General features: G+C 38.9%; 1 pseudogene across 1 annotated transcript in view; it reads left to right on the forward strand.

The window, feature by feature from the left end:
- Positions 1-24,522, forward strand: part of LOC306886729 (usherin-like) — a 249,435-nt pseudogene that overhangs the window by 223,806 nt on the left and 1,107 nt on the right. The window contains exons 59-69 of the transcript in view: positions 946-1,104; positions 1,359-1,520; positions 5,981-6,323; positions 14,408-14,635; positions 14,714-16,226; positions 17,084-17,396; positions 21,115-21,302; positions 21,436-21,674; positions 23,227-23,444; positions 23,565-23,741; positions 23,867-23,950. The product of the transcript in view is annotated as an usherin-like (transcript). The remainder of the gene's footprint in view (positions 1-945; positions 1,105-1,358; positions 1,521-5,980; positions 6,324-14,407; positions 14,636-14,713; positions 16,227-17,083; positions 17,397-21,114; positions 21,303-21,435; positions 21,675-23,226; positions 23,445-23,564; positions 23,742-23,866; positions 23,951-24,522) is intronic.

A 24,522-nucleotide genomic window follows, 5' to 3' on the forward strand; every position in this document is an offset into this window, starting at 1 on the left:
AAGAGCCCTTAAACAGCCCTGATACCCACAGAAAACATTTACATAGGCCGGATCTTTTATTGACTTTACATTCCGAGAGAGGCGAGCGAAAAATCTATGGCTTCAAACTACAATATCTCACGCTTGGTTAAGTCCGAATGCAGAAACGGGCATGGTTTTAAGCTGCACCTGTGCTTGATGGATCAGATCTGATAGCATGTTCCTTTTCTTTTCCTTTGTGCCATTATTTCTTATTAGACTCTCATTCAAGTTGAAAGTGCAAAAACTCCAAAGTCAGTGATTAGTTGTAAATAATAGAACTTAGGGACCTGTGCGATTGAACTTCTCAGGCAAGAAGCTTTGATCAAAGCGCCGTCTAATTCCAGCTGGTTTTTGTGTCTCAGGCAAAAGACTACATCTGCTCAGGGAGACGCAATGAAGGAAGTTGAATAATTTAACTTTTTCATTTGTAAAGATAATCAGCCCGTTCTGAATACATCTCGGGTCTCATAAATGTTGAATAACCTATCAGCCTCCAGTTGCCGTAAATTATGAAAGGCGCTAGTGATGGGAATATTAACAAAGCGTGGATGCCGGGACTACATTCTTTAGTTCAAATGCATTACCGAAGACCATGTGCGTGTCTGTGTGTTTCGGACAGCGGTGGGATAGACAGAATGGGGGAAGTGCCTGCTTGCCCAGAAGGGTGTTGAATCAAGGGCAAAGCTTCCCAAAGTGTCAAGTCCACTGTATGTCAGTCCTTGCACTGTATTACAAGTACATATGGCTCTTCGTATGTTGTGACTGTGGGGGTGAGCTGATTCTGTTTGTTTTCATGCTGGGTTGGCACTAATCTTTTCGGTTAGTTTGTCATTTGGTGTCACGTTTTTGTTTAAACAAGATATGATTGGATATCAGTTGGTGAAAAGAAGTAAATCTGACTTTATGTTTCTGTTTCCCTCTAAGGTGTGTATAATGCAAGTGCCCCATTGGAATATAACGTCCTGCTCAATGCAGGTACTGAGCGGCCCCTCATCCGCCCTGCTGGACCAGAGCACTCCCTGTTACTTCAAGGATTGGACCCCTAAGCTATCTACCACATTCAAGTACAGACCTGTCAGCCAGGTACTCTGAAACCTGAACAGTGCAAACCTTAAGAAAATAGTCAGATAGACAGATAATTTTATAATTTAGCAATTATTGGCTTTGTAAACACTTAATTTATCTAAATCAGTATCTAAAATAAATGGGAGAAAATCAAGGAAACATATTTACAATTTTTCCTTTCTGTCTGTTTAAATATGTTGTATTAGTTGTGATCTTTATCTTTATGTATCAACTCTTAATGTATGCTTTCATGTCAATATTTGTATGTGCAGATGGTTGTGGTGTAGGACAGTGGGTGTGTGTTCGGACCCTGAGGCTGCTCTGTTAGCTCAGGACCCTCCAGTTCTCACAGCTGCAGGTGTGGCTGTTATTAAGGTCCGCTGGAGTCCGCCACACAAACCCAATGGCCTCATCACTAACTACTTCATATACAGGTACAATGCACTCATTCTCACATACGATTAACAAAACATTCTGGTATCTCATACCATGTTGCTCACTGCACAACATAAGACTCATTTGATCACTCTGCACACTCAGTCATCAGGATTTTTGTCTGATAGGCTGTAGACTTGTGCCTCGGTACCTGTGGTAGTCTGTTTGCTAGAACAAGGTTATTTTGTCAACTTGATTAGCCTAAATGACTTACTGTAGCACCCCTGATTTTTTAAATTGTAACACTTAAATAAATATAATGAATGAAACGTTTAATGACTTATTTATGTATAGATCAGAATAGAATTTTATATTGTTTTTTTTTTATTTTATATTGATTTAATATGTGATTAATGATTTCAAATTAAAGATTACAATGATGTATTTAAAAATATTAAATGCATTTGAAATCATTTTAATTAATTGTTTTATATTAATTCATTTATTATTATTTTAATTTACAATGTTGCATCTGTTTTCTTTAATTTGCGCGTTGTTAGTAAATCACCCGCTGAAATTTCCACGCCCATCAGCGCTCTTTTGGAATTGCGCTCTCGCACTAATTTGCCCTGTTTAGTAAATTGGCCCTTAGATGAAGACATTTGGCACAGAAATGTTCACTGATAATTGAGCAGAATTTCCTTTCATACACTGCCTCGTAATTGACCCTTCACAGTGAGCTTGATTGATATATACAATCTGACCAATCATAACGCCAAATTCGCCATTTTGTCCGACAAACAATTCAGACAGAACAGTGGATTAACTTCGTTAGACTTAAATTTAAAGAATTCTGTGTATAGAGATCTTTACGCGGTTTAAATAAAATACCTTCTGATTTTCAGTTTATTTTGTTTAAATAAATATGAAAAGATAATGGGTTCACGTTCCGCTTGAGCTGAGGCGCTACAGTGATCTGTCACATAACATTAAAGAGCCACAAAATGGTATTTATTGTTAGAATTTCTTAAAAAGTCACAAAATTTGAAAGCTGAGACTTTGTTTCATACCAGAAGTAACCTGCTCTGTCTTGTCTGTTGGTGTGTTGTTAGTTTTCTCTTTGCGCCGCAATGTATTTTTCTAGTAACCATGCTGTACTGTTTGAGCAACAGAAACGTCAATGAGTAAAAAAAATACTCATCATTAAATTGTATGGAAATGAAGAATCATCAGAATAAGAATGAAATATTCATAGCTAAATTAGCCTTAAGTGCAGTTATCAGTACTTGAATAAAGTTGGTCCTGTCAGCATAGGGCCATTTTAAGAAATATTTAGCCTCTGTGGACATGTTAACCAGTTCTTTTATTAGCACTCCTCTCTCAATCTCTGCAAATGCACTTCCATACAAAGTTGCTGTCAGGCTATTGTCAGTGCAGAGCTTGCATGGGGATAAATGTGTGTGTAGATGTGAGTCCATGTCAGGGCATGTTTGAAAGGAAGGCCGGAAACGTAGTCGAGCACAAACAGTAATTATGCCGTGACCTTGAGGTGAACAGGCCAATCACTGCTGGTTACACTTGTCAACATTTCCTCTCTAGTTCCTGTCTAACTGACAGCAGGAAAATGCAGAATGGAGTGTGGAGTGCTTATGTGTATATCAGCTGTATATCAGTGACTCTGGTATCTGAGCGCAGAGAAGAGAGAGAGAGAGGCTGATCGGCAGCTCTAAATGGAAGATGACATTGCCCTGCTGACTTTGATTATTCCAGGCACATTCAGAGCTGTTTGAGAGCAATATGAAACAGAATGCCATGATGCTTGCACCCCGCACAGAGGGAATAAAGCTAAGACTAGCACGATCACATCATAATGCTTTGCTCCACTGTTACAGAAGCATCCTTCAAGGAGAACGGAGAGCAATGCGCCGGGGAGTAGCTAACTCTATCATTACGCTGCCATCATTGCCCTTATGGTCGGAAACAACACAGCCGGCCTTGCTTGAACCTTTATTGCTGCACATCGTGAACGCCAATTTAAACCATTCAGATTTGACTTGAAGGATTCCAGACAATGATCAGATTAAACCATAAATTGAGACGTCTTCCCAACAGTCTTGCTCTTGAATGGCAGCAAAAACAGTGTTTACGGCATCTACATGATTGTGTGTGTGTGTGTGTGTGTGCGCGTGTGTGTGTGCGTGTTTATGTGGTTTATGAGGACACAAATTTGTATAATTACATGGGTATGACAGAGGTATTACAATATGAAGGTGGTTTATGAGGACACTGCCTATGTCCCCGTAATTCAAAAGGCTTAAAAAACATACTAAATGGTGTTTTTTTGAAAATCTAAAAATGCACAAAGTCTCCTGTGAGGGCTAAGTTTAGGTGTAGGGTTGGTGTAGGGCAATAGCACACACAGTTTGTTCAGTATAAAAACCATTACGCCTATGGAGAGTCCCCATAAACCACAAAAACCAACATGTGTGTGTGTGAGTGAGTGAGTGAGTGAGTGAGTGAGTGAGTGAGTGAGTGAGTGAGTGAGTGAGTGAGTGGGTGAGTGAGTGAGTGTGTGTGTGTGTGTGTGTGTGTGTGTGTTTGTTAGCAACAAGATAAGATTTTAGTCAAGGGCAATGCAGCTTGTTGACCAGTGTCATTCATATGCAAGTTCAGATCAGTCTAAGCCCGCATAAATCTTAAGAAAATATCATTAGCATAGCCACAGATTAGCATAGCCATGCATTCCGACGAACGCATGACGGGATTTCATCTTAGCCCTGATTTGGGAGTGGGATAAATTCTGGAAAATATATCACATTCAGGGGACAGAGAATTCACTCGTGGCTTAAAGGACTTGGTGAATTATTCTATCTGCTAATCTTAATACTCAGCGGTGATCAGCGCTGTGCTAAATGTAATCGGTTTAATGGGCTATTGTGTATGTATTCAGCTCATTGGAGGTTATCTGAGATTGTGAAGTGAGTGTCCCCTCCTCAGGGATGTTTGTCCTACGTGCATTTAACTTATATTACACAGGAGAATGAGGTATTACCTGGCATAGTCCTTGGATGCTGTACAGAATTATTGTAAATCAGTTCTTAAGAATACACCCGTGTTTATATTGCATGCATACAGTTGATGCAGAAGATGCTGGTGAGACAATACAAGCATTGATGAACTACTTATTCATCTAGCTGTTACAGCCTCAAGACGCTGGACTTCTTAAATGGGTCATGTCATATGATAAATCAAATTCTTGTTGATGGTTTAAAGTAAAAGAGTTTGATTTATGGATATGTAAATAAATAGCAGTGGGACTAATCCGCAAAAATGTCTCCGTTCAAAAATGCTGGATTTTTGACCTCATAAGGAGGAAGCAGGAAGCAGGAATTTTTAAAATTAATAAAACTTGGAAAACCTTGTACTCTTCCTGGCTGTGTGTAGCACCTGCTGCTCTTTATGTCCGTCCAGTGGATCCTAGTGTTATGAAAGAGTGGCTGAAATGTATATATAGGTAATCATTGTCAATTTCTCTCATTAAAATGCAGTATAAAGTATTGTGAAATATTATTATAATTAAAAAAAATATTTTCTTTAATATATTTAATATGTAATTAATTCCTGTGATGGCAAAACATTGTGTAAGTGAAGAACTGCTATTGTTCTAAAAATTTTCTAACCAATGGAAGAAAAAAAATGGCATGACCCTTGTACAGTCAAAGATTACATTTTCGGTTTGCTAATAATGAGTAAGATCTTTTATTATGCATCTTTCTTTGTATTCAATTCATCACGACTGACCTGTGACCCTGCTTACTGTATGTCATATCCAGAATTCCCAAAAAGAGTGTTTGTGTGTAAGAATCCATGTCCTTACATCTTATTCTTTGGAAATAATTTCTAATTTGCTTTACTGGACAGGGTGTTTCATTTAGATCTAAGTCTTAAACATATTTTTTTTTATCAACGCAAACGTATGAAAAACTAAATGCCTATTACTACATTTACTTCCTGTCTTGTGTTCCAGATGCAGTGTCGGTATGTGTGTGGAACAGACTGCTGATCGCAGCTGTGTGCTGTAGTTTAGCGCCATGGTGTGAGACGTTCTTCTCCCCTGCCAGCCTCTGTTTGGCTTTATTTTAATGCAGTGGGTGAGATTAGGCCGTTGCGGTGCGAGTGGGGCCGGCAGGGGCCACATTAGAGCGGTGAATGTCATTTTCTCCAGCAGCATGGAAGCCAGGCCTCTAATGTGGAGGAATTAACGAAGCTTGAGCAAAGCCCAGCGCTCTACCCCTGCTCCTCACCTCCTCTGTGTGTTCTTTCTCATCTCTTCAACCTTCTTTTGGCACCCCCACTGGATTTGTTTGTTTTGGGGCTTCATTTTTAACTGCAGCTGCATTTGAAGGAACTTTATGAAGGAAGACGCTTTATGCATTTTGTCATGTTTTTGTAGTCTTTCATTCTATGGTAGATTAAGTATTTCTAGTTTTTCATGTAATCTTAACTCTGTTTCCACCAGACGACTAACTGGAACTCAAGAGCAGCTGCTGGTGTTCAATAATCTAGAGTTAATCGATGCCTCAGATTCCCTTCTACCGTTCAGTGAATATGAATACAGAGTCACCGCCGTCAATTCTAAAGACTCTGCCTCCAGCTTCTGGACCTCCGTCCGAACTCTAGAGGCAGAACCGCAGGGTATGGACGCACCCTCGGCCCACCCCACCAGTGCCTACTCTCTTCTGCTGAGCTGGACCCAGCCTAACATGCCAAACGGAGTGATCTCCAAGTACAAAGTGGTGTACCAGAAACTACCCAACGATCCTACGTTCAACTCCACAACTGTTACTGCTCTTACAGTTCTGGTAATACTCTTTTCTCTCATCAGTTCGGTATGCTGTCCAATACATTGTGTGAGAAGTTATAAATTAACCACGTGCAAAGAAGCAAGACGATTGAGTAATGATCTGTGAAATAGCACCCACAAAATATATTTTGCACAAATCTATCAAATGAATAGAGAGGCAACACTTTTTTCCTATTATTAGACAGAAAGAACAATCAAAGAAACCGTTATCTGTGATTATCAGTTGACAACACTATGCTATCATCTCTGAGAGAGATATGATGCTACCTTTATTATGATAAGACATTGTAGAGCTGACAGAAGGCAAAGTGGGAGAGAAAAAGGGGGACTGGATCAGGAAAGGCCCTCAAACCGGGATTGGCGTGCTGCCCACAAGGCTATCGGTGCTGACTATGATGCTACTTTTTGAATGTGAATCATAATATCATGATATATGAGACAATATAGGGGAGACTGGGGCTAGCTTTCACAGGTTTTACATCAGTGAATAGTTCTGAAGGTTGGTAAATTTTGAAAGTCATTTTCTGTGTAGGCACATCCATTAAAGTTTTGGTCACCAAAAAAAAAAAAGCTGTTGGACATTTTCCCTGTTATTACCCATGGGGGAAAAAAACATACAGTTATTAGAGCACACATGGCGACTGTATGAAATATTGATTATATTATAAATATTACACATCGCCTACGCAATAAGCAACGCATATTCGCACGCATTAGCATACAGGTGACAATTGACCATGCAGAGCATCAGGGAGAATTTGGAGCGTTGTTTCTAAAAGTTCCCAATGCTTCGGGAAAAGCTGCATTTTGGATCACCCATGCATTTGAGTCAGTGAGGCAAGTATTCGCTATGTTTCGGTTTTTCAGAAGCGATCCTGCTCAAAACTGAAACTGCTTTTTTTCTTTTTTTTTTCTTTTTTTTTTTTTATAAAACCACGTTTTGTTGATATCTTGAGTGCACACAAATAAAAGTAGTTCCTAACAATGCAGCCTATTACTATTACCTTTATGAGCAAAAATGACGCGTATTTTGAAATGTTTCCAATGCAAGTGATCGCTCTGGCTCCTCCATGTCCTGTAAAGCACGCTTCAGCTTCCACTCTCCACACAAACGACTGGATATGCATCAGTACACATTTATCTAGGTTAAGCGTTTAAACTAAAATTTAATTTTAAACAAGTCGTGATTATTTGAGAAGGCTAAATTGATCAAACATAGGCTATGATCAACTCACTGTCTGCTGCTGGCCGCTTAGTCCTAACTTTAAAAAAACTAAAACTCACATTTAACGAATAAAAAATGTTTACACTACTGTTTAAATGTTTGAGTTCAGTGAGATTTTTTATAACTTTTTATGGGATAATGTGACACTACTGCTTTGTCATTCTAGGATAACAAAAAACTTTTTAAAAGATATTTAAATAGAAAACATTTATTTTAAGTTGTTATAATACTTTACAGTATTGCTTTTACTGTATTTTACTGTCTTTTTTGCTGTCATGTATATGCCTAATGTTTCAAAAATAAAAAATAAATAAAATTAAAGAATCTCACAGACCAAACCTTTGAACAGTAAATTAATAAACATTTAAAATGTTTGACAGCATGCTCCAACCTGTCATTTAAGAAAAACCCTTGTCTGAAAGCAGAGTTATGCTTTCAGTTCAAAATCTTTAACTGAAATTATAGTTGATTATTTTGTTGAATATAGTAAGATTGTTTGCTTAGATTATTTTTATGATTTATTTTGAGCGTACTTTGAGTGTATAGTGACCCATTGTTGTGTGTTTGGCTGCAACTGCTTCTAGTTCTCAGCTCAGCTTCAGCACCTGAAGTTTCCAGCATCAGCATCTGTCTGAGATCATTCATCAGCGATCAGCCCATTGCTCGCATGTTTAAACAGATTCCTCATCCGCTGATGTCTCCACCTATAAAAGTAACCGCTGTGATTCATGACATTCTCATGTTTGACACAGAGGAAAAATAGTGTGCTGCTTTCCTTGCAGATGCTCACAACTGCATCATGGCCAAATTAAAGGCTTCAGCTTGAGCTCCTGTTCAAAACAAGTGTGAACAGAGCCAGTTTGCCCCCTGATAGCAGCAACACCATAGGGGAAAGAATCCAGAACCCACTGAGGAGTTCAGCTTCTCCCACAGAGCACCAGATAGATGCCTGCCTAATAGACAAATTAATTATTTTGATAGCAATTAATGAACGTCATCCAGGATAGGCCTTTTATCAGCACCCCTCTTTTCTTTGAGAGTAATTTACAGTTCAGCTTCTATTCTCTTGGCAGTCCTTTCAGGTTTTCTTGACCTCCAGAGGTCGGCTTCAGTGGTGAACGTGTGACGTCAGATTGCAGTTAATCAGCTTGTAATTAATTTTCCACGTGTCCTCAGTCCTCTTGAGTTATGACCCTGGCCTCCTAATGGCTGATGCAAATTTATCATTTTTCAAATTGTACATTTTTTTGTAATTTTATTATATAATTTATGGTTAAAGATTTGTATTTTTATACAGTATTTAATGTATAATGTGAATTTGGTAAGAATACATTTTTGGAAATAAATATTTTGAAATAGAAATAGCACTAGTATTTTCAGTTTGGGATTTTTAGACAGAACCAGGCTAATTATTTGTGATGTAAAGAAAGCAGTTTATAATATAAAGGTTCATTTACCCATTCTGCTCTGAGTTTTTCCATGGTCATCTGCTGAAGACACTGCCCAATCGCATAACAGCTGCCACGGGGAAATTGTAGTGTGGGTATTAGTGCAATTTCTCACAGCTACATTTTTAATCCATCGATCCTGCAGAATCTTTTTTTGGACACTGACTTTGTGCTATATCAGCTGTCCGCCTGCCATGTCAATACTTGGCCTGCAGTGGGGCATCATATTGATTTAGCTGTTGCCAACTGTTGAGTGGCTACAGGTTAATGTTCTCTGGTGGAGTGAAGTTGTTTTCATGTCTGAGAATGAAGGATTATGCAGAGAAAAAAACTTGTCATTCCTGTTAGTTCATGCACTAGTAAATCTTAGAAGGAAAAATCCTCAACAAGCAATATATTATATCAGTTTATTTGTATATATTATATAGCAATAATAGCTGTACATGTTATGTAGCTATGAACTAAAAAACCTATACATTCCAATTTGTTTTTAAATATTATGTATTACATAATATTATATTATGCATGCACATTATATTATATTATTTAAAAAATAGCTCAGTATGCACAGTAATAGCTGTTATAGCTATTAAAATAATTTAATTAAAACAATAAATTAAAAGACTATGAATTAAAAATTGTTTTTAAAAATGTATCTCATCACTGAACAAATTCATTGAACAAATATTTAAAATGTTTTTTTACCCATTTTAAATTATGCTTTTAAGACTGGATAACTTTATCTTGGTTACTTGGTTTACATCAGCAGAAGACACCGTTGTTGTTGTTGTTGTTTTTTATATATTTTAATTAGCCTTTTGTATGTAGTTTTGAGTTTTAGTTTAGTTTTTGTTTATTTTATGTGTTTTGCATTTTTAGTTTTATATATATATAAGCTTTAATTTCAGTTTTTAGTTTTAGCAGTGTTAGTACTTCAAGCTAATCATACTTACTTCTGTTATTTGCCTGCGAAACATTTTTAATTGTACATCTAATAGGTTATTTATGTTTTTTGTTATTTTAGCTTTATTTAAATTACCAGAAACAACCTTTTAGATATTTAGTCTTAGTTAATGATAGCAACACTTGAATACACTATTAAAACCAAATGTCTTAAAATCAAATGTTGTTTATTTGGAATGCAAAACATATGTGTCATCCTTATTGTTGAGCCCTGACCAGTAAACACGCTGTAGGTATCAAATCAATCCAAAAGGAGTTTGTGTTAGATGTTTCGTCTTTGATTTCAATTTAGAAACCGTTGCTTAGACACATAGTGTCGATATGTGGTGACAAGTTAGATCATGGAGCAGATGGTGTTATGCTGTTCAGTAGCGCTTTAGCAGAGAGTAAGGTTTGTGGTCTTCTGTGGTCTGAGCATGCCTATCCTCTTTTTTTTCTTTTTTTTTTGTTGGTGGTGGGTGGGGCTGCTATTGATCCCTGGCTGTGCTGTGTGTCGTACCTCGTGCCAGTGCGTGTGATTAATGTGGACGTCATGGCGGCGGGACTGAATGAGGCTACGGAGCACAGGCAGTCTGAGCCGCCAAAAGCTTCCTCCCTCACCATGTGTGCAGACGCCCCTCATTACCGAACACTTATCAAGCCTACATGAGAGATTAGGCAGGCCCAGTCACAGCCAGCACCAGACCTGTCCCATCCCTTCCTCTCTTCCTTTTTTTTTTTTGCTCTCACACTTTCTTTTCCTTCTTAACGCTATCGCCTTTTTCCTCTGCTCTCTGTACATAGCTTCCACCGCTCTTTCTGCCTCTCGTACTCTCTCTCTCCCCCTCCTGATCTTTCCAGATGTTGCTCAGCAGCCCCATGAGAACCCCAGCGATGGGAGATGTATTAATACATCCTATTGATTAGATCAGGACCCCTGACAGTCATTTGCAGAGATACCATCTGGCTGCTGTTCCAATGCCTTCACCCAAACAGGACGTGACACCTTATTAATCTCCACCGCCGCTCTATAGACGCTTCGCCTTTTGCTCACAGAAGCCCGACTCTGTTGGAGTGGCAAGCGGAGATGCAGGCGGACCTGAAGGGTGCAAGAAATTAAGGTTATTACACAAATTGAGCCATATGGTCCAAATATTTCAGAGCTGAAATTTACTAGGCAATAAAAATTGCTCCTGCCTTCCTAATGGTGTAAATTACAGTTTAACCATGGCTCTAATGATGTCCTTCTGCTGCCTGTAACCACTCTAACATGAAGGACATTGTTTAAAAAATGCACAGGAAAAAAAATGAGGGGGGGGTTGAAACATGTTTACAATCTGTTAGTTTATCATTAAGAACACAGTGAAGAGTGCATAAACATGATGGCGGCGCATTGGACCATGTCTTTGTGTAGACTCATATACACACTGTTGAAGCAGAACCGCGAGTAGCTCGTTTGGGCCCTGGTTGGACCCATGCTCATTTGCTGAAAGGACACACAGAGGGGAGCTCCCGAAGGCCTGTGGATTTTGATAGTGGATTCCTCTGAGCTTTCACAAACTTTAATCTCATTCCTAGTTTCAGACCAGGCTGGTGACACAATTGAGGAATTTATTTGTGTAGCTTAAAGATTCAAAAATGTTTATAGGTTATAGGAGTCGTTGCCTGGTGGTTAGGACATGTATACTGTATATGTGCATGTATCTATATATAGTATATAAATATAATATACATTTTTAAATATTATGTACAAATATACATTTTTTAAATAAATGATATAGACATCTATAATATAGAAGGCCAAACAATACACTGAAAAAGCATTATTCTGCTATTATATTGTCTAGAATATGCTTTCAGATTATAATACTTAGTAAACACTCTGAGAGAGCCTGTTAAATCTAATTTCTTATTTAAAGAGCTAAAGTTAGTGGTGTACTTGACTGCATGTGCTCTTATTTTCTGAAAACAGCTTCCCTCATTCACAGTCCTGATTGTCATACATACTCAGATTGCCACATTTACATTGGTAAACGGTACTTTCGTCTGTTTCTTTATGTGTGCGTTTGCATGCATGAGGGGTTTCCTTCATCAGACACCGGCCCAGTCTGAAGAACAGCTCAGTGATTCAAGAGCCCTCCATCTGATTGAGGCTTGGCTTGAATAGAACTTTACATCTAAACCACAAATAATTAATAGTGTCAAGGCATCTCAGGATCTGGTTGTCAGTTGTTAGTACGGCAGAACAAAAGGGAAGATTCTTTGAAATGATGCTCTAAATTCTGTAGACTTTCTCAACAATTAAACTAAGTTACTGGCAGGAATGAGAGCAATGGAGTGATTGAAATATTAAAGGGATAGTTCATCAAAAATGAAAATTGTCATCATTTATTCCAAACGTGTATGACTTTCTTTATTCTGCGTAACACGAGTTAAATTTACAGTTTTTAGTTTATATAATGAAAGTCAGTGTGGTTTAATGTTGTTTTGGATCCCATTGACTTTCAATGTTTGGACAAAAACTGAATTTTAATTTTTTGGTGAACGGCCTGTGAATAGCACAGGAAAGTTGGTTTTGAAATGTGCAACATGAATTCCTTTCCTCAGTTTGTTTTAATATACCAGTCTAGAGAAGATTTGTATTATTTTCTAGAATCTATGTGTGTATAAAAAAACAAACATTAGACATTCAGGGATATTCAGAGTTGAATGATAACCCTTACAACAAAATGCATCAGTGCATCATTTTATCTGCCTAAAATTCTCCTACATTTCTAACAGAGTTGGAGTGTAGGTTGCTTAAAACATGACCAAAGGCTCCATTTGATGCTTTTTGATGAGGCATTTCCCGGGCCCTGTAGCTGTTAGCGTGATACTAATAAAATCCAGCTCAGGCTGAAGTCAGCAGTGGCAGGCCGGGACAGTATGCCTACTGTATGCAAATTAAGCAGTCCCACACCTTTGAAGGGTCAGGAATCTCCACTTTCATCTAATCAGCATAATTGTTGTGACAAATCCACATGGTTATTCTTAATTAAAATCATCCCCTGGCCCAAGCAGCCCCCAGTGCTGTCACAGGAAATAACACATATGTAAGCAGCTGATGAGACTAGGGAGACCTGTGCTCAGTTGAAAGAGGAAAAGAGGAAAGAAAAAGGGCTTTAAAAGACTTCTTTCCCCTTTACAAATGACTGATTCCCTGAGCTAATGCTAAATGTGCTTCTGATACCTCTTTAAAGTTTATAACAGCGAGGCCTCTTTCTGCCTCCATTACAGAAAGTCTGAATTCAGTGCTTTTGTCCAGAAGCCTGACTGCTGTTGGCTTCCATACAGAGGTTTACACGTTCAGGTTCATATGCAATTTGTCTTAATATAAAGGATTTAGAATTTAAAGTGTGTGTTTTACATAATTTAAATACCTGACGCATTCTCTTTTGAAATAAGACATGTAATTCTGTAATGTTGAGAATATGATGTATGGTGGATCTATGCACACCCAAAAGGCAGCATAACCAGTTCTCTTAATCAAAACTTAAACACTTCCCATTTTAGGGATCTGTTCCATAAACATTTATTTGGAAATCTATAACAAAAATCAATTCTCTTAGTCGCTTTTTAATGGCTGCCTTGAGTATCCTGGATGAGGGAGCGCCTGCTTGTTAATGTCTTGGTGCACATGTTTAGGAAAGTGTTTGATAGCATTGCCATCTAGGGGCAGGATATAAGTCTCTGTGCTGAAATAAAGTGAAATGAAACAGCTGTCTCTATTGACAGTGTGCATATGTTTGCTGGTTTATAGTCCAAATGTTCTCAGTTTTTCAACCACTCAAAAAGGTAGCGTTTTAAATGCTTCAGTGCCTCCCAGCAATGTAATGTATTGGGGTGTAAAATCTGCATAGGGATAGTAGAGAGGGGTCTGTAGTTTTATTGTTGATGGTAAGAATTATGTATTTTGTTTCTGGTCAAATGATTTTTTTTTTTTAAGGAATGAATAATTCTGTTAAAAAAGCAAACATGCATTTACAAAACTAATATTCAGATATATGGATTCTGACAGTGTTACATGTCTTTGAGTTCTCAATTTATATTTTGCTTTTTAATATTGATATTTTTGAGCCTCCATATGGTGATTTATAAGGTTTTTATATTTTATGTATTTTGTTTGTATGGGTTTTGTTTTTTGTTTTTTGTGTTGTTGTTTTTTTTCCCCATCTTCACAATTTCACAATCTATTCATGAGTACAGCATTCACAAAAATTTTTATATAATGCATTTAATGAAATATACACTATGTAATGTATGCTGTAGATAATACGTTATTATTATTATTCATGATGATGATGATGAATAATTTTATAATTATTAAATTGTATTTTTATATTAATTACTTAATTTTATCAATAATAATGGTAATATTTCTATGTTTATAACATACACTAATTATATTTGTGTCTTTTTGTGTTGTAGGGTAAAATTTTTCAAGCTCGTGTGTTTGGGTTGGAGCCGCACACCACATATATTGTGCGTATAGAAGCAGTTAATGGAGCAGGTCAGGGGTCTAGTCCTTGGACCACCATTCAGACCCTTGAAGCTTCTCCAAGTGGCCTGGCTAACTTCAGTGTGGAGAAGAAAGAACACGGCCGAGTACTGCTTCTACTGTGGGCTGAACCAGCCTCTCCAAATGGAGTCATCAAAGTATGCCACCCTCAATGACAGTAACATTGCATTATCAGCTCCAGAATCTGCTATTATTTACCATATTTATATCCACAGATGTACAATATCTTCAATGAGGACAGCTTGGAGTTCAGCGGCCTCGCACATCAGTTCCTCTTCCGCCGTCTGGAACCCTACACTGTGTACACGCTCGTTCTCGAAGCTTGCACTGAAGCGGGCTGTACAAGGACCGCACCTCAACGCGTAACCACCGAGGAGGCCGCCCCATCCTCTCAACCAGCTCCTACGGTACAGCAGGTCCAATCCCGCAGCGTGGCGCTCCGCTGGTCTCCACCCACCCAGCCAAACGGCAGGATCCTGCAGTACCAGGTTCTGGCTGTAAGTCTAGAGGATGGCAGGGTACGGAGTGATGAAGATGACTTGATGAGAGCCAAGATTCTGTTCATCCAGAACGACACCCAGGCTAACAGCTTCTCCTATAATATGTCTGGCCTTCTGCCCTGGAGCAGGTACAAGTTTCGAGTGCGTGTTTCAAATGCGGCAGGATATACCGATAGCCTGTGGCTCACAGTTCAAACCAAACAAGCTCCTCCTAGAGGATTGGCTCCTCCGGTTGTCAGTCATGTAGAGGGCAAGCCTAATGAAGTCTTCGTAACTTGGACGCCTCCTTTGCAGCCCAATGGTGTTCTTCTGACCTACAGGATTCAGAGGGACAACATTGGCTTCCATTTCAGCTTCGATTCAAGCGTATTCAACTACACTGATGTGGATTTAACCGCATACACTCTCTATAGTTACGCAGTCATTGCCTGCACCGTGGCAGGGTGTGTTACCAGTGAGCCGACGCAGATCAGGACGTTAGAAGCCGCCCCTGCTAACATAGAGCCACCTATGGTGTCTGATGTCACTTCCTATTCACTCAATGTGTCGTGGACTGTTCTCAGAATGGTGAGATTGTGGTGTATATTCTTAAAATGAACTATGAGGAGGTCTACCGAGGGAAAAAGTGCACAGGTTTTGGATCTACAGTCACATGTTTCCTACATCCTCGTCTTGCACCAATGGCTTGCACCAATGGCGGCTGCACTGCCAGTTCACCCACTTCAGTCCAGACAAGAGAAGCACCACCCACAGGGATGCCCGCCCCAACTCTTAAAGTCACAGGCCCTGAATCGGTTGAGGTCACGTGGAGAGAGCCCATCCAGCCCAATGGAGTAATCATAGGGTATGAGCTCCGTCGAAACGGGAGCCTCATTTACACTGGCATGGACACCCGTTACCATGACTTCACCTTACTTCCAAGCGTTGCGTACAGCTACACCATCACTGCCAATAACAGTCAAGGCGCCACTACCAGTCCACCGACAGTGGCCAGAACACAGCCGTCAGCGCCCTCTGGAGTGGCTCCCCCCAGACTGGAGGCTCTGGGGCCATTCTGCATTATGGTGCAATGGGACCCCCCTGCACGACCTAATGGGGTCATCATCAGCTACTCGCTTTACAAACGGGACCCAGCTGAGCCCAACATGAAACATTTAATTTTTGCTTCACATCACAGTGCGTTTCAAAGCCAAAGTTTCTCCCTTACTGCACTAAAGCCTTACTACAGGTAAAATACCAGCATGCAGCACTAACACTGTTTACTGTTTATGGAATTTTGGTACGTAAGGTATATTGTAAGGCAACCCCTAGCATTTGAGGCTGAAGATAGATAAATGAACAATTAACAGAGTACTTATAGCATCTTTAAATAGAATTGGAAGTAGATATTTTCTTGTTATATTGTCTAGCTTCAAACCTAAATTAGCTAGTCAGACTTTTTCAGTTGCTGCACCAAAGACAGACACACTGATAAAACCAAATGTGCGAAGAAAGAAAAGGAGAGAGAGAGAATCTTAAAGGGGGAGGGAGTCAACCTTGAGCCTTTTCTAATGTTTCCATCCTTGGCATAGACAAAGACAGTCAGAAGGAGGAGGCACTCAAATGAGGGATGAGTAAAGTCTGGAGCTGTATACGTATGTTGAAGTGAAAACCCAGATAAGTGGGGTGATGATAATAGTTCATCAGCATTATCAACTCGCCACTCATTGCCTTTTTCAGATGACCTTCCCTTTATTCTCCTGTTCTCCTCTCTTCTCTCCCTTTTCTCCTTCAGTCCATCGCTGGTGACCTTCTGAAGGAGAAACCCTTTAGTCCGTTGTCTATACTGTTGATAAATAACAGAACGTTACTAGGATAAGCACAAAAATTATGTTTATATTCCTAAATATTCGAAATCAAATAAAAAAAGTAAAACAAAAAAACTTACTGATGAAATTGAGGTAAAAAAAAGTGATTATTTAATTGGTGTAATGTTTTATTTATTTTCATATGTGCCCTATTGATATTTTTACCTATTGTTTTTCTTTATTTTTAGATATTATTTATTTAATGTTAATTGTATTATTTGTTTGTGTATTTATGTAGATATGAGGTAAGAGTGGAGGCCTGCACCCTGTTAGGCTGCGCTGCTAGTGATTGGTCTTCAACACAGATGCTTGAGTCGCCTCCTGCTGGACAACCTGCCCCGCTGCTGGAGCTGCAAACTAACCCTAAGGGCATACAGACAGTCTTTCTGCTGTCCTGGTCTCCTCCAGCTGAGCCGAATGGGAAACTTTTGCACTACGAGCTGTACCGAAAACACGCTTTAGACAAAGACAGCCGATCTGTAACTACACTGGTCTACCGCAACTCCTGCCACGATGACAAACCCCTGCCCTACACAGCCTACGAATACCAGGTCACACCGCTGGTTCTCATTTCACTAATAAATTTCAGAATTTACTGTCATGGTGGATTTGATTTGAACTTTTTATACCTAAATTATTATATTACACAAAGAATGAACAGACTTTATATTTTCCCAAGAAAATGTGACTTGTCTGTAAGCTTGTGGATAGTTGACAGAGGGTTGCCATACATTTGCTGAGGTGTTCTGAATGGATGCTACAGTAATTTTGTATAGTTTTAGTTTCAGCACGTTTAGTTTTTAGCATGGTGCATCCTGAATATGAAATCATCCCTCTAGACTTTGTGATACTTCATACTTTATTCTTATGATACATAATATTTTAGCATAATCATGCAACTAAACATGATTAAATCTGCCATATAAACTTGTCCTCAAGGAATATTTAATTAGCATGATTATTTGTTGCTGTTGTGTTTAACGTTCTGCTCATCTATACTCTCTCATTCACACAGACAGGCGTTTAATCTAACTCACTATATTCATCGCACCGCCGTCGCCTTACGAGACCTTTCTTAATTGACAGCCTAGCCTTTGGAGCAAAATAACATTAGCATTTGACTGTCAGGCCTGAGAGGCGTGGGCTGATCAGGACTAAATTGATAGAGTTTGCCTGATTGTTCCATCTTATTTATGAGCGGTAATTTATGACAGATGGCGGGCGGAGCTGAGTGATGACGGACAAGCGACAGGGCCATTAATCTGGGCCTGGCTGAATGCTGACGATTACGATCGAAGCCATTGAATTAGCTGTTAGGCCTCCCAAATGTACAAGTATTGGAAAGACCTTTTAATGCTATTGGCTTTCCCCAGGGAGGTTGCTAACTATCCTGGAAGCGTCATTGAGCTTATGTCTACGTCTGCTTATTTAACAGTATAAATGGCTGTTTGTTGACCGTTTGTGTGTTTGAAGGAGTCAAGACTACCACTTTCTTTAATGTTCTTGTCCTAATGTCATGGAGTTGTCTCCCTTTTTGTTGTGTTTCATTTTACTCGTTCTCACACAAGGGCATGTGTCCCTGTGAAATCAAAGCCATCCCATGTTAAGAGGCTACATATTTTATTGACACTTTTATGTCAAATCTTAATTAGCCTAGTGCTCATAACAGAAAAGGGAACTTTTGGCCCCGTGTCCATGACTGGGGGCGTGGCCACAGCCAATGAGGGCCTGTCTCCGGGCAGATTCGGCGCTAGCGGTGTACACCCACATCCATTAGAGCTCGCTCATGAAATAGTTTTATTTTCCCGCGTTAATTACAGCTCTGTATGCAAGTGTTTCGGTGGCAATAAAATGTCTGCGCTGCATACAAGGGCATGAAGATGTCCTGGCTGACTCCACTTTAAAACGTAGCAGCCATATCTCTTTTCACCAAATTCCTATCCGAGAATCGGAATGATTTATCAGTGAGAAATTAAGGTTATCGCATTTCTTTGTTCTCTGCTCATTCGTAACGCCGCACAAGCAAACCGTCACTCTTTCCTCCTCACTGTCTTCCTGCCAACGTGACCTTTTCTCTCTTTGGGTGACAAGAGGCTGTTTCCGTGACCGCCCTCTTTCTCTTCTGTCACCCCTCCGTCGCCCCCTTTGCGCTCCGACACGTCTAGTCGTCACTTTGGCAGTGGAACGGGTTCGGATGGGAATGTGAAATCAGCCGGTGCCTCGTGCAGTCCGTGCGTATTGCCACTTAGATCTATCATCTGGATTGATCACGGTGTAATTGCCTATTATTGAGGCTAATTTAACCCTATCCACTGGAACATCCATCTGCCGCTGCTATTATAACTGACAATCTACAAATTACTTACTCATGCAAATAGCGACCCCAGCTGACCTTTTCCTACTCTTCCTGTGTAATTATACAAACAGCTCGTCTTGTAAATAAGATTACTTCACCTTTCCATGTGTTCATTTACTCCTTGATGAAGGTGAAATTTAATTTTCATGTAGATTCAGGCTGGAGTGATTCTGTAATGGATGCTGATGTTTTGGCTATTAATGACCGCAGGGCTTCAAGAGCGCAAGACTACTGACTCCTCAAAGTAGTTGAATGGGTAGTTTCCTTTTGCAAAAGGCGCCAGGTGGGTTCATCAGGTGAAGGTGACTCCTCTTTAAGAGGAGGATGGTGCCGAGTCTCCGCTCTGTCTGCTGGGCCATTTCAGTGCTGGTGTGGGTATCAGATCCGGTCTTATATCGGCCCTGCAGGTGTGAGAGAGACCACAGGCATCTCGATACACTCACCTGTAGCTTTGCACACTTAACTTCCTTTCTTTTCTTGTGCATATCTACAGTATACTAGTTGGTCTCGAAAAAACAATAGGGTGACTCCAACAGCAGGAAAAATTATGATACATGTTGGAGCTGTGGTCTAGCAAGTAGTAAAAAAAAGAGAGAAGCAGCTCTCAAAAATGCTAAATTGTTATGAAAAAAATTTAAAGGATTTTTTCCAGCCAGCTTTGTCAGTAGTATATATAAATGAACAATGTGTGCTCTCCAGATGATGCAAAACTTTTGACAGCTCTGGGTTTTTGTTAAAACTACAGATTGAACTCACGCAATTTTTGTATTCCTGCCTACGGACAGTGGGAACAACAGAGGGGTGATGCCAAAATCACAAATGCATTATGAGTGATGAAGTTTTTAGCTAAATGGAATGCCAAAACCCCCTTTTCTCTGTTTTCTATATAGCACTGATTAAAAAAAAAAAAAAAAAACATTTCTGCTGCATAGACCAGGTTTTACTAAAAGGCCATCTTGCCAGTGGCAAGTGTCCCCTTTAATATTTAAATAAGGCAAGCTTCAAGTTTAATACAGAGGTTTTTTTGTTGTTGTTCTGTGAGTTAGTTTTTCATTATTTTCATTTTCTCTTTTTTTTTTTCTTTTTGCCGTATCCATTTTCCCACTTCCTCATTTTTTATTTATTTTACCGTCATTTTTCATGATTTTGTTTCATTTTTTTTTTTGTGTGTGCACATTCTGTCCTATGAAGTAGTTTGAACTGCTTTTTATACAGTGGTGGCCAAAATTATTAGACCACCTTACAGATCCGAAAATATTGACCTTTTTTGCCTCCAAAACATGATTTAATTTCATAATGTTCATGAAACATGCAGATGGTTGCTTTGAGCACAACAAATATCAGATGAAGTGAGTTGTACTCTTTTTAACAACTTTTAACTTTAATATTTGGTATGTTTGCAGCAATTACAGCAGCACACCTCTCTGGCATAGTGTCAATATCTTTCCTGAGAACTTTAACACTAATGTTTTCCCATGCCTTCTGCAACTCAAGCCAAAGGCTTTCCTCTGCATGTACAATAGATCTGCCAGTTTATTTTCCAACTCGCCCCAAATTTGCTCAATGGAGTTGAGGTCCAGACTTTGAAGGGGCCAGTCCATCATTTTTAATGTTCCAGCAGATTCCTTCCGTCGCAGGTTGTTCCGGTAATAGTTCGATTTATGAGTATGTGGCCAATTCAACAAAAAAACTGAAACTTTTTAAATATGCCAAAGTATGCCTAATAATTTTGGCCACCACTGTATATGTGTAGTATGAGTTATAATAATAATAATAATAATATAATAATATAGCATTTTATCATATTTTTTATTTTATAAATTTATTATAGATTTATATATAAATCTACAAGTATTTTATATATATATATATAAATACCTGATTTCATGTGTTCTTTTATTTTGACTATCTAGGTGTGGGCTGTAAACTCAGCAGGTCGTGCTGGTAACACAGGTCCAGCTCCTCCAGAGGGGTTGAGCCCGCCTAAATTCCTGCACATCCACGCCACCTCAGCTGTGGTGGATATCAGCCACCCACCAAGCCAAACGGCATTGTCAGCCTCTACAGAGTGTTCACACAAAACAAAGACTCATACCATCTGGTACATCAAGTACAATATATGTAATCTTTACCTATACATATAAATAACAATTAAATATAAGCAACTAAGAATTTAGATTTTTAGAATTTATTGTCGAAAACTGGAACAAGCGCTTTCATTTCTGTGCCTGCAGCTGTCTGAGGGGACGTCCCACCAGCAGACTCTCCACGGTCTTAGGCCCTTCACTATGTATTCTGTAGGTGTGGAGGCTTGCACCTGTTTCCTGTGCTGCAGCCGAGGTCCCTTAAGTGAGCTCCGAACCCAGGCCTCTGCCCCGGCCCAGCAGCCCCCGCCACGTCTAGTCGCCCTCACCTCTCACTCAGCTCTGGTGGAGTGGGACATGCCTCTTCAGCCCAATGGCATCATTGAAAGGTACAGATCTCACAGAAAAAAAAACTTTTATTTTGCATAATATAAAAAATAGATAACTTAATATAATCATGATTATGCTAAATTTTAAGGGTGAAGTGTGTGGTTTATACAATCTTAAAATATTTTCTCAAGTATTCAAAATATTGCCCTGTTCATTTGAGCAAGTTTAGCCTAGCAACACAACAACCAATGGTATGAGTTTGGGCAGGACTCCAGGACTCTTTTTCTAAGCAATGACAGACCGAGGAAGTGTTTGAAAACATTTTATTACTCTTGCAAATCCATTCGGTGCCATTACCAGCATGGAAATTACCATTAAGATATAATCTGCACTTCACCATTAAGATATGATTTTTCTTTTCTTTTTTTTTTGTCATCAAAATATGAATGTCATATCTAAGTATTGATATTTTCTTCAATTTTGTTCACTTCTATTAAAATGTTGTATGTATACTACTGTACAAAAGTTAGAGGTTGGATCAGGATGTTTTAAAATGTTTTTGTAATCTCTTAGATGTTAACCAATGCTGCATTTATTTAATCAAAGTAAAGTCAAACTATAATATTAATAATTATTATTACAATTTAAAATAACTAAATTTAAATGTAATTTATTTATCCAAAGCTGATTTTTTTTAGCAGCCATTACTACTCAGTCTTTAGTGCAGGGGTGGCCAACCCTGTTCCTGGAGATCTACCTTCCTGCAGAGTTCAGCTCCAACCCTGATCAAACACAACTGCACCAGCTAATTAGGATCTGAAGGAGCACTTGATAATTAAAGACAGGTGTGTTTGATCAGGGTTGGAACTGATCTCTGCAGGAAGGTAGATCTCCACGAACAGGGTTGGGCACCCCTGCTTTAGTGTCACATGATCTATCAAAATGCATTCTGTTGATTTGGTTCTCATGAAACTTTTTTATTATCAAGGTTGAAAGCAGTTGTGCTGCTTATAATTTTTGTGGAATCTTTTTTTGTGACATTATAAAAGTCTTTGCTGTCACTTTTTAAAAGAAATCAAACTGACCCCAAACATTTGAATGGTAGTACTGTCACATAAATATTTGTGACCCTGGACCACAAAACTTAAGTGTCAAGTTTTGAAAATTTCGAAATTGAGATTTCTACATCATCTGAAAGCTGAATAAATAAGCTTTCCATTGATGTATGGTTTGTTGGGACAGTATATATATACATATATATAAATTTAGGACAATATTTGGCCGAGATACAACTATTTGAAAATCTGGAATCTGAGGGTGCAAAAAAAATCTGAGAAAATCACGTTTAAAGTTGTCTAAATTAAGTTCTTAGCTATGCAAATTACTGATCAAAAATTAAGTTTTGATATATTTACGGTAGGAAATTCACTAAATATCTTCATGGAACATGATCTTTACTTAATATCCTAATGATTTTTGGCATAAAAGAAAAATGGATAATTTTGACCCATACAATGTATTTTTGGCTATTGCTACAAATATACCCCAGCGACTTAAGACTGGTTTTGTGGTCCAGGGTCACATTTGTCCCTTTCACTTCCATCTGTGTAGCTGTGAGCTCCACGTCCGATCATGCTGTCCTCAGCCGCTGCAGCCTGTCCCTGTAAGCTGTATCATTGGCCCTGTGGAAATCACGTTCTTTGGACTGGGGCAGAGCTTCAACATCACTGGTCTACTGCCCTATGGCAACTATGAGCTGTGTGTAGTGTCTTACAATAACATGGGAAGCACTGTGTCTGACTGGGTCTCCATCACCACACTCAAAGAACGTAAGGACTCTCGTATGGCTCTGATTATATGTTGCTAACAAATTATAAATGCCATAAGTCATTCCTATTACCATATAAAATTCTTAAATTCTCATGGCACCTCTTGCTTTTTCTTTGTAGATCCTTAGTATAAGGAGCCATTTGTGGTGCACAGTAACCTCACCACAGTGTCTGTGGACTGGAGCGGCTCTCTCTCTCTGAACGGGCCTCTGAGAGAATACAGCCTAACTGAGAACAACCTGCGCATCTACAGCGGCTTCCACAGCTCACTGCATATCCCACGCACCTCTGATAAAAGTATGCCCATAGGGTTATACTATGACTTCGGGCTGGGCATGATTTTTGTCTTAATCAAGTCTTATTCTGAAGTTCAATGGTTCTTTTTCATAGTGCCCTTTTCTTATCATCACTTTTCTCTTCAGCCTTTGCATTTCAAGTTACCTGCAGCACTGACAGTGGCAGCGCCAGCTCTCCTGTCATTAAATACAGCACGGCAGCTGGTATAGGTACGTTTACTCCGGCCTGGCTGGTGACTGGGCAATATCTCCATTCTCTCAGGGCAGAGTTGATATCAGTGTTGCAAACTCTGTATTTCAATATAACAAATGGTTTAAGTCAAAGTAGATGAATACAACAAAAAATGCATGTAAGCAACACTTGCAGACATTTTAACTACTTTCAAAGCTCCAGATCTTCATGAAACACTCCTGGCATTAAACCACCAAAATGAAAATATGAGGAACATGCTGTAAATATATGTTGTTTCGCAGTGTTTGCTGCAGATATGCTATGTAAAAATAGATCATTCCTTTGCAGTATGTAAAATTTCTTAATATATCAATTTATTATGTATCTCATATGGTACAAATATATAACATGTTATTAATGGAATAATGTATAAGGTTGTGAGTTAATACAAAAATACTTGAATCATTACTATCCATATCTCTATTTACTCATAATAATAAAACAACAGTGAATTATACATAAAAGATCATTTTTATTTACTTTTTATTAACATTTATTCTGTATTATTGAGATAAAAACCTAGTTGTCTTAGCTGTAGAGTAGTTGGTGA

Source organism: Barbus barbus (assembly GCF_936440315.1).
Source record: "Barbus barbus genome assembly, chromosome: 20".
NCBI lineage: Eukaryota > Metazoa > Chordata > Actinopteri > Cypriniformes > Cyprinidae > Barbus > Barbus barbus.